Raw genomic sequence first — 17,160 nt, forward strand, 5'->3', positions numbered from 1 at the left:
AGTCATTTATTTCAAAATATCTCAAGGTATTACTATAATGATGCTACCTCCATCAAGGTAGAATACATACAGTGGTACTTCAAGATATGACCTTAATTCGTTCCAGTACTGAGCTCCTATGTCGATTTATTTGTAACTCAAATGAATGTTTCCCATAGAAATGAACTAAAAATAAATTAATTCATTACAACCCTCTGAAAAAACTCCAAAAATAGGATATTGGATTGGAAATACATTTGTATTTGTTCTAATTAACCATCTATTAACAAAGTAATACATAACTAGTGGTTTAATAGTACTAACATGTGTTTAATAGTACTAAAATTAGACTTTTTGCATGGCAACGCACTCGTAACATAAATAAACTTAAATGAACTTGGATTACAATGCAGACACACCAAAATACATTTTATCTAACCTTACACTAAATTTAATAATAATTTTGTTTAAAATTTTAATGCCCTTCTTCTCCCCGATTGGCTCTATTAAGCCCCGCCTCCACCCTGACTTACAGATGTAACTTATCAAGGGTTGTTTGCTTTTGTATTCCCTTCAAAATATACCCAAAATATTTCCTATTAATGGAAAAACACGTTTTTAATTGTTGTAAATCGAATAATCTTGAGATAATTCTTTGCCGCAATTAAAAAGCCACACTGTAGATTTATCAAGTCTAATTTGTGCGCATATAAGCCATACCCTCAATTCAGTCATCCTATTTTTTCCAAATACTAGAAAATATTGTAAATATGTATATTAATATGCTGTTCCTTATTAAATAAATCAAACTGAAACTCCAATACTTTGTCCTAGAAGAGATAAAACTGAGAAAAAAACCCTATTTGATATCAATTTAGACAAGTAAAAAAAGACTGTCGAAATGACTTTCAAAGTAAGCTTCTCCTTAACTCCGCTGTCAAAAACTTTTTGGGAGAAGTTCATCCGGGAGAGACGGCTTGTGTAGATTTCATATTAAATCTCCACGCCAAAAAAAAAAAAAAGAAATAAAACTTATAGCAGATAAATGGGCCTTTGCTGTTAAGACTTTTCTCTGCCAGATAAAGAACGAAATAAATAAAAGCGACTGATTTGGATCAGCGCAACGCAGTACATCCGCCACGCGAGATGTCGGGTCAAATAAAGACCACCGCAAAAAACAAAACTGATATGAAGGCGTTAGGAAAAATGGTTTTATCATTAAACACCTGCTAGGATGGCTTAATATTGATCGTAATTGCAACTAATTTGGAAAAGAAGTATCTCAAGATTATTCGAGAGGGGAGCTGAAGGACTTTATGAAGTATTTTAGATCGTAGAGCACCTGTCAAATGGGCGGCTCGGGGGCTAAATCTGGCACGACGTATCATTTTGTGTGGCCCGGGGAAGTGAATGATGAGTGCCGACTTTCTGTTTTAGGATCAAATTAAAATGAAGAGTATAGATGTATATAAAATTTCCTGATTTTCCCCCTTTTAAATTAATCATTGTAATTTTTTTAATCAATTATGTATGTATGTATGTATGTATGTATGTATGTATGTATGTATGTATGTATGTATGTATGTATGTATGTATGTATGTATGTATGTATGTATGTATGTATGTATGTATGTATGTATGTATGTATATATGTATATATGTATATATGTATATATGTATATATGTATATATGTATATATGTATATATGTATATATGTATATATGTATATATGTATATATGTATATATGTATATATGTATATATGTATATATGTATATATGTATAAATGTATATATGTATATATGTATATATGTATATATGTATATATGTATATATGTATATATGTATATATGTATATATGTATATATGTATATATGTATATATGTATATATGTATATATGTATATATGTATATATGTATATATGTGTATATATGTGTATATATGTGTATATATGTGTATATATGTGTATATATATGTATATATATGTATATATATGTATATATATGTATATATATGTATATATGTATATGTATATGTATATATGTATATGTATATATATATATGTATATATATATATATATATATATATATATATATATATATATATATATATATATATATATATATATATATATATATATATATATATATATATATATATATATATATATATATATATATATATATATATATATATATATATGTATATATATATATATATGGATATATGTATATATATATATATATATGGATATATATATATATGGATATATATATATATATATATATATATATATATATATATATATATATATATATATATATATATATATATATATATATATATATATATATATATATATATATATATATATATATATATATATATATATATATATATATATATATATATATATATATATATATATATATATATATATATATATATATATATATATATATATATATATATATATATATATATATATATATATATATATATATATATATATATATATATATATATATATATATATATATATATATATATATATATATATATATATATATATATATATATATATATATATATATATATATATATATATATATATATATATATATATATATATATATAATGGAGAAACTAGATTCACTGTTTTGCTAACAAGGCCAGTTTGGGTGAAAAAAAATAGCATTTCTTTAACAGTCTTAGCAACGTTACCAAGCTTAACCTAATATACAAGTTGACGTCAGATTTACAACCCCAAATTAATTCTCCTCCTTGTTCTACATGTACCAAATGCGATTTCTACCCAGCTTAAAGTGCCCTACAAAAGCCCAGCTGGAATTTGACAAATTCATTAAAGAACAGCAAGGGATAATGTCCTTTTTAGCCTTTTTCCGTTTAAATCCTCTGTCAGATCTTTGCCAAAATAAAAAAAATAAAAAATAAACCACTGCAATGGCTTCCAGACCCAAACAATTGTCCGCCTAGATTTTCTTTCCTTAAAAACCGCCATGGGTGAAAGAATCTCCGTGGTCTTTCGCGGAAGATCTCGAGGGCTGGAATTCAAAACGCATCCGCGGGGAATGAGGTTTAGTGAAGGTCAAGGCGAAGGCGGGGAGATGGGAGCGGGCAGTGCGGCATCAGACTGGCAGTTTACTGATGATAGCAGCGCATGGGTATCGACACACTGCACTCACTGGGGACAGCGCATCTTATCTTTGCAAAGCCGGGAAGACAGGAAAGATGGGAGAAGGAGGGCGATAAAGGGGGTTGGGGGGGTTGGGGATGAGTCGTGGGGCCTGCAGGGGGGGCTAGTTGGCATCAGATATATCCACAGAAGCAGCCTAGTCAGATTTTAGCAACAACAAAATTGTGCTATGCTTCATAAGAAATATCCAGCAGTCATAGCAACACATTATTTTAGCTTAAATGCTAATTTTTAGCTTCAAAATAAAACGTATGTGTACCCATTTTTAGGCTATGATAAAATAATCCAAGGTTTAACATAGCCTAGAAGATTGTTGGATGCTCTCTTTGCTCTCATTGGAAGATATTACCAGCCCTCGTTACCTCAGCTGAGCCATTGTCAGGGACCCATACCACCCTGGTTACAACCTGTTCCAGATGCTGCCATCTTGGAGACAATATAGGTCTTAATAAGTGAGGACAAATAGGGTTAAGGACAGTTGTTTTCCCAACATATATCAAGACTCTAAATTTTCGGTAGCATGACACACAATCCCTTCTGTGTAATAATTTCGGGGTGATGTAACATGAAAAGACGTTGGGTGGTGATCTGCCTCCTACTGGCTGACTGAAGGTAAGTGAAGGACAGTGAGAGTTCTAAAACAGGTGTCAAAGTGGCGGCCTAGGGGCCAAATTTGGCCCGACGCATCATTTTGTGCGGTCCGAGAAAGTAAATCATGATCATCCTGATCTTCCCACAAAAATAATGTTTCCATTTAAAATAAAAACCAAAGGATGATTAGATGTTTTCCCTTACTCAGAAAAAAAATTCAAGTTAACAGTTCTATAAAAATCTCTATAAAAAAACGGAATATTTAGGGCAAGGGTGTCAGACTCGGATTGGTTCGCAGGCCACATTAATGCCAACTCGATTTCAGGTGGGCCCCGACCATTTTAGATATAATATTTCGTATTTTTTTATATAAATGGATTAAAAGAACTGGATTAAAATCCCTGAATATTCCGCTTTTTATAGATCTAAAACAATGTTTATTTGAGAATTTTTATATCTATTTAAAGATTTTCCTAAAGGATTTTTGAACTAAAACCTGAAAAAAATGATTAAAAATGACAATTATTGATTTAAAAGGGGAGAAATAAAGAAAATTACTATCCATCTATACTCTTCATTTTAATTTGATCCTAAAACAGAAAGTCTGCACTCATGATTTACTTTCCCGGGCCACACAAAATGATATGGCGGACCAGATTTGGCCCTCGGGCCACCACTTTGACACCAGTGATCTAAGGCTTTTGATCCAGTTCTTATAATACAATTCAAAAAAATAGAAATATATCTATAATGGTCCGGCCCACATGTAATCGAGTTGATGTTATTGCGGCCCGCAAACCAACCCGAGTCTGACACCCCTAAAACGATGAAAAAATGATGCTAATATTGCTAAAAAAGTGCATTTAATCGTAAAGGAAACAAATTTGATCTCAGAAATGGCATTTTGGCTACCCTTATTTTAATTGTTTATTTCCTAGATAGTGGTAAATAAAAACATGGGTTTTACACCACCAGAGTACCCGGCGAATTAGGTAGCTCAATCCAAACCCAATCGAGAATGATCAATAATTGTCACTTAGCTCCTCTCTCAATTCATGGCGAGTGTTCTGCAGGCCATTTTGGCAAAGACAATTTATGAGGTGGATCAACACATGCCGAGATCAAGAGATTTGTCAGGTCTTCCATTTTTCCCAAACCATTTTTTTTTAATCATTGTTTGTTTTGCCGCTGCTTCTATCGGAAGGGGTTGTTGATCTTCTCGGTGGTTTATCTTCCCAACAAATTGCTCGACACGTGTCCGTGGTGGACGACATGTCTCGGTCCGATTTGTTTGAGGGCTTATTTGTCCGTGTCAGAAAGACAATCTTATTGATTTTGATTGATTTATGGCTGACGGACTGCCGGCCTTTTCTTTTTGGCGGCCGGTCAAGGTGTCGTTTTTGTACAACGATTGGGTTTGTAGTTACGTTATAAAGTTTGCTGTGATTGTGTTCGATGAAGGAGTTTTATTCTGTTAAAAGACTTGCATTGTTTTTGGTTTGCTACACTTTTGGGGATGGTGGGACGTTTGGTCGCCGGTCAAATGGTGACAGAGAGTTTAATGTTGAAACCAGCTCGCAAAATTATATTCTTGAGAGAGAGTTTAATTTCTAAGTATTGTTTAATATCTAAGGACTGTTTAATATCTAAGTGCTGTTAAATATATAAGAGAGAGAGTTTAATATCTAAGTACTGTTTAATATCTAAGTACTGTTAACTATCTAAGAGAGAGAGTTTGATGTCTAAGTACTGTTTAATATCTAAGTACTGTTTGTTATCTAAGAGAGAGAATTTAATATCTAAGTACTGTTTAATATCTAAGTACTGTTAAATATCTAAGAGAGAGAGTTTAATATCTAAGTACTGTTTAATATCTAAGTCCTGTTTAATACCTAAGTACTGTTAAATATCTAAGAGAGAGAGTTTAATATCTAAGTACTGTTAAATATCTAAGAGAGAGAGTTTAATATCTAAGTACTGTTTAATATCTAAGTCCTGTTTAATACCTAAGTACTGTTAAATATCTAAGAGAGAGAGTTTAATATCTAAGTACTGTTAAATATCTAAGAGAGAGAGTTTAATATCTAAGTACTGTTTAATATCTAAGTACTGTTAAATATCTAAGAGAGAGAGAGTTTAATATCTAAGTACTGTTTAATATCTAAGTACTGTTAAATATCTAAGAGAGAGAGAGTTTAATATCTAAGTAATGTTAAATATCTAAGTACTGATTAATATCTAAGTACTGTTTAATATCTAAGTACCGTTTAATATCGAATTACTGTTTAATATCTAAGTACTATTTAATATATAAGTACTATTTAATATCTAAGTACTGTTTAATATCTAAGTACTGTTTAATATCTAAGTACTGTTTAATATCTAAGTACTGTTTAATATCTAAGTACTGTTTAATATTTAAGTACTGTTTAATATCTAAGTAATGTTAAATATCTAAGAGAGAGAGTTTAATATCTAAGTACTGTTAAATATCTAAGAGAGAGAGTTTAATATCTAAGTACTGTTTAATATCTAAGTACTGTTTAATATCTAAGTACTGTTTAATATCTAAGTGCTGTTTAATATCGAAGTACTGTTTAATATCTAAGTAATGTTAAATATCTAAGAGAGAGAGTTTAATATCTAAGTACTGTTTAATATTTAAGTACTGTTTAATATCTAAGTACTGTTTAATATCTAAGTACTGTTTAATATCCGAGTGCTCTTTAATATCTAAGTAATGTTAAATATCTAAGAGAGAGAGTTTAATATCTAAGTACTGTTTAATATCTAAGTACTGTTTAATATCTAAGTACTGTTTAATATCTGAGTGCTCTTTAATATCTAAGTACGGTTTAATATCTAAGTACTGTTTTATATCCAAGTACTGTTAATACCTAAGTACTGTTTAATATCGAAGTACTGTTTAATATTGAAGTACTGTTTAATATCCAAGTACTGTTTAATATCTAAGTACTGTTTCATATCTAAGTACTGTTTCATATCTAAGTACTGTTTAATATCAAAGTACTGTTTAATATCCAAGTACTGTTTAATATCTAAGTACTGTTTAATATCTAAGTACTGTTAAATATCTAAGAGAGAGAGAGTTTAATATCTAAGTACTGTTTAATATCTAAGTACTGTTTAATATCTGAGTACTGTTTAATATCTAACTACTGTTTAATATCTAAGTACTGTTTAATATCTGAGTACTGTTTAATATCTAAGTACTGTTTAATATCTAAGTACTGTTTAATATCTAAGTACTGTTTAATATCTAAGTACAGTTTAATATCTAAGTACTGTTTAATATCCAAGTACTGTTTAATATCTGAGTACTGTTTAATATCTAAGTACTGTTTAATATCTAAGTGCTGTTTCATATCTAAGTACTGTTTCATATCTAAGTACTGTTAAATATCTAAGTACTGTTTAATATCTAAGTGCTGTTTAATATCTAAGTACAGTTTAATATCTAAGTACTGTTTAATATCTAAGTACTGTTTAATATCTAAGTACTGTTTAATATCTAAGTACTGTTTAATATCTAAGTACTGTTAAATATCTAAGAGAAAGTTTAATATCTAAGTACTGTTTAATATCTAAGTACTGTTTAATATCTAAGTGCTGTTTAATATCTAAGTACTGTTTAATATCTAATTTCTGTTTAATGTCTAAATGCTGTTTAATATCTAAGTACTGTTTAATATCTAAGTACTGTTTAATATCGAAGTACTGTTTACTATTTATACCTTATTTCCAGTACTTATAAACTTATAAACACTGGACGCTTATGCAACCCACACTTTCGATAGACTCCGTTATAAATGCGGACCCAGAAAGAAATAAAGTCTAACAACAACAAATCCAGAAAGGAAGTTCCCGATGAATTTGTTAGCAAAAAAAAAATCCCTCCCAAGAAAATAAAACACAAAGAGACGAGTATAACACAATTATTGGTTTGTTTCATCGTAGGCACATTGATTTGTTTCGCCCGTGTGTTTGGAGCCAAACATTTCGCAGGATTTAGCGCTCCTTTTGATTTTTCTCAAAGAAGAAAAAAAATACTTTCTACCTCCGCAGCGACAAAATAATAAAATAACCAACGGGTGGTTTTGGTGGGTTTTTTTTTTCATGTTCAATAAATGTTGTGTGCAGTTTACTTTGGTGCAAAACTTTATACTTCAAAAAGTAGGCCTCAATTTTCAATTATCGAGTTAGCGCTCGAGGATGTCGTTTTCATGTTCCCTGAAAAAGTGACTGAAGGCATTTTAGGGCGAATCGGGTTTTTCGAGTAAGCTGGATTGCAAACCTGGCAACCTCAGCCAATTGCTTCCCTTATTAATGATTGCAATTCCCCCTTATTAAGTGATAATTAACCATACAAATGCAATATGGGATATATTTACTCAAATAAATGTCTTAAATGTTTCTGCTAGATCGGTTATACAAACAAAAACATAGTATTTTAAAGCATTTTTCCCGTACAAAAGTTGTTAGACAGTTCGAAATGCTAAAAAAACGGTAATGACGTATAAGTTGACAGGTGTGGGATTGTCTTTTGCGATGTCAAAAATTAAGAGTAAAATTAACGTAGAAAAAAATAATGACGAATTAAAGTCGTAACTCTCTACGTATAAAATGTTCAGATTATGATTTTTTAAAATGCAAATAAACGACTCAAGATATGGTGGAACGGGATTTTGCTACCATCTGGTGGACAAACATCGGTATCACAGCTCCCATTATAACGGGAGAGAACTTTTTATATATATATATATATATATATAATTTTTGCACAGGACATATTTATGATATATCTTCAAATGCTTTATTGAATTTAAGACATTAATTAATAATTCCCTAATAGTTTTCTCTCATTTTTGTGTGATGACTGTGGAAGGAATTAAAGATTTTACATACAAAGTACACTTCTACTTACGAAATGTTCAAGTTATGAAAACAGTTCGGGAAGCAATTAATTTTGAATCTAGATGTATGACTATGAATGCTAAAATAAGAATGGAGCATGAAAACCAAGTCGAGGGAAAGCTAAGCTAATTCCTTGACGGACTATGTTAAAACCATACAGAAATCTACCTTTCAGTTCCTCGAAATGATAAAGCAAGCGATGCAGGAAGTGTGACATGTTTACCGAATGCGTGACAATGACATGCTGACCTTTTCCCCGATTCATCATCGAGAAAGACGACGACATGCCGGTGACAATTTGAGCTCGTGACTTTGGGGGTGATTAGGCGAAGAAAACAAAAGAGACAAAACACCCAATGACAATCCTGCCAGAAATTCTTATAAAAAAAGGAATTGGCTATTAAAAAATATTTATAGATCCTCCTGAAAGACTGTTGAACTGTTGCAGTCGCAAAAAAACTGGAAAGAGTAAAGTATTGTCCGGACTATAAGTCGTATAAGGCAAAATAACCTCCTTTTATTCTTGAATATATTATTCTAATCATTTGTTTCAGGTGTACAGTGATTATTTTCTATATAAAAATTGAATTTAGTGTTGAAAAATACTTTTTTAAAATGAGTTTTGAAGTGCGTCGTCTTATATTCGGGATACTGTGGTAAATGACATAAAAATCTTATTACCGTATTTTCATGACTGTAAGGCGCACCCTCAATGAATGACATTTTTCCATATATAAGGCGCACTGTATTATAAGGCGCACTGTCTATTTTGGAGAAAATTTAAGACTTTTAAGTTCGCCTTATAGTCGTGAAAATACGGTAATTGCTATTGACTTCCAGGTATGTAGCACTCACTAGTTTACAGTCACCTCTAGAGCCAGCCATTGTTGATGTTTTGGATTTTTTTGTATAAAATCTTGCAGTGGGGGAGGAGCTATATGATGGAAGTAGATGTAAACTAAGATGGCATTTGCATATTTAACAGTATTGTTTCAGTTCAGGCGTTTGTGTATTTTTAATATCCGACAGTGGTGTTTTTTCGTTTTTCGTTTTCTGTTTTTTCCATATATAAGGCGCACTGGATTATAAGGTGCACTGTCTATTTTGGAGAAAATGTAAGACTTTTAAGTGCGCCTTGTAGTCGTGAAAATACGGTAATTGCTATTGACTTCCAGGTATGAAGCACTCACTACACAGTCACCTCTAGAGTCAGCCATTGTTGATGTTTTGGATTTTGTTGTATAAAATCTTGCAGTGGGGGAGGAGCTATATCATGGAAGATTTTGTAAACTAAGATGACATCTGCATATTTAACAGTATTGTTTCAGTTCAGGCGTTTGTGTTTTTTTAATATCCGACAGTGGTGGTTTTTCGTTTTTGGTTTTCTGTTTTTTCCACATATAAGGCGCACTGGATTATAAGGCGCACTGTCTATTTTGGAGAAAATGTAAGACTTTTAAATGCGCCCTATAGTCGTGAAAATATGGTAATTTGATGCATTAAGTGTGTGTGTGGTTATTTTTTTTAACTGGATTCATTAATCTGGGATGAGTCTCCAGCTTGTTTAAATATAGAGTCCATTGCATGTAGTCAAAATCATTTTTGACTTTTATATTTGAGGAGAAGAAGAAGTGGGTCATTTCCATTAAAGCCTTTGAAGCTCTTATCAAATGTAATACATGGAAATGATTTTTGGTCGCTGGGTGAAGGGAAACATTTATTTTTTTATATAATATATCCTTTCAACTGTTGAATTAGTCAGCAGAATTATACTCCGTTTTAATCAAATATTATTCGACTCCCAGCCAAAGCTGTTCATTTTTTTAGAAGCTTGAACTGGGAAGATGGTGGACAACGCCATATCTAATGTGTTCTACTTTGTAACCCGATTGCATCTTAAGCTGATCCTGGACTGTAATCTGTATATGCGTTCCTTCCATTAAGGAATCCGCTCGTCAAATACTAATCTTGTCAAACTTTGCGACCAATCCGTTTATATTTTTTGCTTAAGAAGGTAAAGATAGGAGTAATTTGTGGTTTTACTGAAATTGCGACTATTTTGGGGGGGCAGGGAGGTAGCGCAAATCACAACAACAAACAAATAATCAATAAAAAATAATGGGTAATAAGTAGTCCACAACATGAATAAGTAGCTAATTGCACAAATAACAAAAAAAACTAAATGAACGGATACATTATCAATAAGTGATAATAATTAATATGTAGTCAACATAAAGCATAAGTGGTAGTCAACATAAACTATAAGTAGTGGTAAACCTAAACAATAAGTAGTGGTCAATGTAAACAATAAGTAGTAGTCAATGTAAACAATAAGTAGTAGTCAATGTAAAAAACAAGTAGTAGTCAATATAAACATTTAAGTAGTCAACATAAACAGTGAGTAGTAGTCAAGATTAACAATAAGTAGGAGTCAATATAAACAATAAGTAGTAGTCAACATAGATAATAAGTAGTCGTCAACATAAACAATAAGTATTAGTCAACATGAACAAAAAGTAGTAGTCAACATAAACAATTAGTAGTAGTCAACATAGACAATAAGTAGTAGTCAACATAGACAATATGTAGTAGTCAACATAGACAATATGTAGTAGTAAACATAAACAATTAGTAGTAGTCAACATAGACAATAAGTAGTAGTCAACATAGACAATAAGTAGTAGTCAACATAGACAATAAGTAGTAGTCGACATAGACAATAGGTAGTAGTCAACATAAACAATTAGTAGTAGTCAACATAAACAATTAGTAGTAGTCAACATAAACAATAAGTAGTAGTCAACGTAAACAATGAGTAGTAGTCAACGTAAACAATGAGTAGTAGTCAACATAGACAATATGTAGTAGTCAACATAAACAATTAGTAGTAGTCAACATAAACAATTAGTAGTAGTCAACATAAACAATTAGTAGTAGTCAACATAAACAATTAGTAGTAGTCAACATAAACAATTAGTAGTAGTCAACATAAACAATTAGTAGTAGTCAACATAAACAATTAGTAGTAGTCAACATAAACAATTAGTAGTAGTCAACATAAACAATTAGTAGTAGTCAACATAAACAATTAGTAGTAGTCAACATAAACAATTAGTAGTAGTCAACATAAACAATTAGTAGTAGTCAACATAAACAATTAGTAGTAGTCAACATAAACAATTAGTAGTAGTCAACATAAACAATAAGTAGTAGTCAACGTAAACAATAAGTAGTAGGCAACAAAAAACAAGTTGTAGTCAACAGACAATAAGTAGTAGTCAAAATAGACAATAAGTAGTAGTCAACATAAATAATAAGTAGCAGTCAACATAGACAATAAGTAGGAGTAAACATAAACAATAAGTAGTAGTCAACATAAACAATAAGTAGTAGTCAACATAGACAATAAGTAGTAGCCAACATAAACAATAAGTAGTAGTCAACATAGACAATAAGTAGTAGTAAACATAAACAATAAGTAGTAGTCAACATAGATAAGTCTCTTACATATATAAGTAGGTACAAAAAGTGACTACGCAAGCCCTACTATTATTGTACAAAATCTGACATTCTGGTGATAATATATCAAATCATAAGAATAATCAGCAAGCATTTGAGACATTTTTTTTTGGATAGCAATCAATCAGAGGCACATCACAAAGCTGCCTGGCAAACAGATGTTTTTTTTCCGAAAGATAAACGCATTCTTTGCTTGTATCTGCTAATTAAAATCTGTCCATCTGCTACGTCGGATGACTGGCACTTTACGCGTGAAGCATTGAGCACTGGGACGGCTAGCGTCTTTGCGTCGCGTACCACGGAGACGGTTGGCTGTCGACTATTTAATTCATGGTGCGAATCCGATTCATAGTATTCCAAAGACCGATCTAAAAAAAAAATATATTAATAATTCTAAAAGGTCACCTTTGACCGGTAAAATGTCGTCTGAAAGATTGGTCGCAATAAACCGATCTGGATGTCACGCAACCATTCGCCGTTATTGCTTTCTAGTTTTGGCGTGACCTCTCCGCGTGAAGGTCGTCGGAATTCCTCAGAAGTGGGAGGGGCTTGAATTAGCTCGGACTTGATTACAGTTTCACAGCACCCTTGTGATGACATCATCTGGTGATATCCATCACTCATGCTGGTACTAGCAAGAATCACTGAAAACTAACCTTGCATACTTAATAATTCATGAGCTAGCATTGAGTAGACTTGGGGTGTCAAACATACGGCCCGTGGGGGGCGGATCGGACCCTCTAGGGCTGGGTTGGGTCAGAACATTTTATCGCAAAAAATATAACTTTAACATCGCTAAACTGCAACTACAACTACTGCAACTGCAACTACTGCAACTACTGCAACTACTGCAACTACTGCAACTACTGCAACTACTGCAACTACTGCTACTGCAACTACTGCAACTACTGCAACTACTGCAACTACTGCAACTACTGCAACTGCAACTACTGCAACTACTGCAACTACTGCAACTACTGCAACTACTGCAACTGCAACTACTGCAACTACTGCAACTACTGCAACTACTGCAACTGCAACTACTGCAACTACTGCAACTACTGCAACTGCAACTACTGCTACTGCAACTACTGCTACTGCAACTACTGCTACTGCAACTACTGCTACTGCAACTACTGCTACTGCAACTACTGCTACTGCAACTACTGCTACTGCAACTACTGCTACTCCAACTACTGCTACTGCAACTACTGCTACTGCAACTACTGCTACTGCAACTACTGCTACTGCAACTACTGCTACTGCAACTACTGCTACTGCAACTACTGCTACTGCAACTACTGCTACTGCAACTACTGCTACTGCAACTACTGCTACTGCAACTACTGCTACTGCAACTACTGCTACTGCAACTACTGCTACTGCAACTACTGCTACTGCAACTGCAACTACTACTCCTGCTACTTCTACTACTACTACTACTAATGATAATACTACTACAACTAGTACTACTACTTCAACTACTGCTACTGTTACTACTACTTCAACTACGACTACCGTTACTACTACTTCAACTACTGCTACCGTTACTACTACTTCAACTACTGCTACTGTTACTACTACTTCAACTACTGCTACTGTTACTACTACTTCAACTACTGCTACCATTACTACTACTTCAACTACTGCTACTGTTACTACTACTTCAACTACTGCTACTGCTACTACTACTTCAACTACTGCTACGTTTACTACTACTCCTGCTACTCTTACTACTAATAATACTACTACAACTAGTACTACTACTACCACTAGTACTACTACTACCACTAGTACCACTACATATATGAATATATGTATATATACATACATAAATACATATAAATATCTGGCCGTCATGATATCGAGTCTGCATGAGTGAGCTCTCCACGACCCCTGGAGCAAAAAAAAAAATCGCTAATTAGCTCCGACCAAAAGTGCAGCTAACATACATTTTAGCCACGCCAAAAGTGCAAAGCGCCCCCAATCGGTCCCGCCTCCCTCGGAAGTCAACTCCGAAAAGGGCAACCGTCGATAATAAGCCGTTATTATTTTTTGGTTCCACTCCACGACTGTTTATTGTACTTTCATTAGCTGGGCTCTGTCATTATAATTACACCGACATCTTTCACGAGGGATAAAAGTTAATGAGCTTTTATGAAATAATGACGTGACCTTTTTATTTATTCATTTACACCGGCGCCTCCCCCTCCCTTTGGCCAATTCCTTTCATGTTTGGCAAAATTCCCTGGCACGCTCCAGCCAGACATTACCTGAAAGCTGCAGTTACATTTGAGAGTACCATCATTTCCCCACCATCTGGCTGATCTAGAAGACAACTCCTAACCACTACTATTACGACTACTACAACTCCAGCTAGTGGATCAATAACACAACCCACGACTACTACTACTGCTCCCATTCCAACTCAATCTAGCATATGTATGACACCCCCTATTACAACTGCTTCATCTAGTGTATTTACTCCTACCACTACTACTGCTTCATCTAGTGTATTTACTCCTACCACTACTACTGCTTCATCTAGTGTATTTACTCCTACCACTACTACTGCTTCATCTAGTGTATTTACTCCTACCACTACTACTGCTTCATCTAGTGTATTTACTCCTACCACTACTACTGCTTCATCTAGTGTATTTACTCCTACCACTACTACTGCTTCATCTAGTGTATTTACTCCTACCACTACTACTGCTTCATCTAGTGTATTTACTCCTACCACTACTACTGCTTCATCTAGTGTATTTACTCCTACCACTACTACTGCTTCATCTAGTGTACTTACTCCTACTACTACGACTGGTGTATTTACTCCTACTACTACTACTGCTTCATCTAGTGTATTTACTCCTACTACTACTGCTGCTTCATCTTGTGTACTTACTCCTACTACTACTACTGCTACTGGTACTGCTACTGATACTGCTACTGCTACTACTATTACTACTACTACTACCACTACAACTACTACTACTACTACTATTGCTGCTACTACAACTGCTACAACTGCTACTACAACTGCTACTAAAACTACTACAACGACTAGAACTACTACAACTACTACAACTACTGCTACTGCTAATACTACTCCTGCTACTTCTACAACTAGTAATACTACTACCACTAATACTACTCCTGCTGCATCTACAACTAGTACTACTACTACTCCTGCTACTTCTACAACTAGTACTACGACTACTCCTGCTACTTCTACAACTAGTACTACTACTACTACTCCTGCTACTTCTACAACTAGTACTACTACTACTCCTGCTACTTCTACAACTAGTACTACCACTACTCCTGCGACTTCTACAACTATTACTCCTACTACTGCTATTACTACCACGACATATATGAATATATGTATATAGTTGTATATATACATATACATTTATATATACATACATACATATATATGCATATATACATATACTATATATATTGCAACTGTTCTGCCTTTGTCTTTTTTCCGCCATTTTATGATGCAAAGCGCTCTGCGCCGCAGTTTCTTTGCATGAAAAGTTCTAATTAAAACTTGGATTGATTGATACATGCAAACACGACACTAAAGTTGGACTTTCCAACGGTTACGCCTCTTCGTATCCGACAGTTTGATTCCATTTCAAGCTTTATCAGTTATTCATTACACTACATTTGCATTTACATTACAACCCAAAACAACAGTGACTTAAATACTATTGCTCAGGTTTTATTTTGTATCTTTTTTGTTCACGTAAATACGATAAAGTGACAGATAGTACATACTCTTCTGGCTGAGTGGGTCTGCCCTTTTCTGTCTAGCTTGTCACCATTCTCTGTCAAAATCTCCTGTTGAATTACCCACAATGCTTCACTCGCATCTCAGGAAGGTCATTTTTCCAAGTTTGACAATATATTTTGTCAAATAAACACAAAAAAATGTTATCAAAAGCATGCAGAGAAGCCAAGTAACCAAAAAAACACAACTATTGACGCCGTGACTCACCTTCAACTGCGTTTTATTCCCATTTACTGCCGATAATAATAGCAACAGTCTTTCGATTTACAGCAGAAACCAGTAATTCAACTTTAAACAAGCTTTTCTCTTCCATTTTTTTTTATTTAACCAGTCTTCCCGGCAAGATGGTAAATCAGATGTTTAATCATTTGTTTTTATGGATGTCACATCCGTATTTTTATGTTTCTCGTGGATTTCAATGACGTTTACAAGTCAGAGTTTTTACGAAATAGGCTTCCCGGTGTCTTTATGGTAGGCACATCTTGTTTTAAAATGGCGACACAAAGAAAATAAACCAGATGCGAACAAACGCTAATCTTGTTCGCAACACTCCTGAAGTCATTTGACTCTGCTCATTAAAGGTCGCGCTTGAGCACGTTTAATGGCCCGTGCAGGAGTGATGTTCACCCCCCAAAAAAACGGGAAAAAATAGCGTACCTACAGATGTGAGGTAAACTACCTCAACAACACCAATAACAAAATCTGTGACCTCCAAAAGACATCGATTCGCAACGAAATGTTAATTCTATGACTTCAGTGCATTTTTTTTGCTTGCAACTTATAGAAAGTAGTTTACCGTATTTTCACGACTATAAGGCGCACTTAAAAGTCTTAAATTTTCTCCAAAATAGACAGTGCGCCTTATAATCCAGTGCGCCTTATATGTGGAAAAAACTGAAAACGAAAAACCACCACTGTCGGATATTAAAAAAACACAAACGCCTTTCACGACTATAAGGCGCACTTAAAAGTCTGAAATTTTCTCCAAAATAGTCAGTGCGCCTTATAATCCAGTGCGCCTTATATATGGAAAAACTGAAAACGAAAAACGAAAAACCACCACTGTCGGATATTAAAAAAACACAAACGCCTTTCACGACTATAAGAAGCAC

The 17,160-nt window shown here is 33.4% G+C and overlaps 1 protein-coding gene across 9 annotated transcripts in view; it reads right to left on the minus strand.

The window, feature by feature from the left end:
* Positions 1–17,160, minus strand: part of nrxn2b (neurexin 2b) — a 369,603-nt gene that overhangs the window by 299,141 nt on the left and 53,302 nt on the right. The window lies entirely within an intron of this gene.

This window comes from Stigmatopora nigra, chromosome 20, assembly GCF_051989575.1.
Source record: "Stigmatopora nigra isolate UIUO_SnigA chromosome 20, RoL_Snig_1.1, whole genome shotgun sequence".
Taxonomy (NCBI): Eukaryota; Metazoa; Chordata; class Actinopteri; order Syngnathiformes; family Syngnathidae; genus Stigmatopora; species Stigmatopora nigra.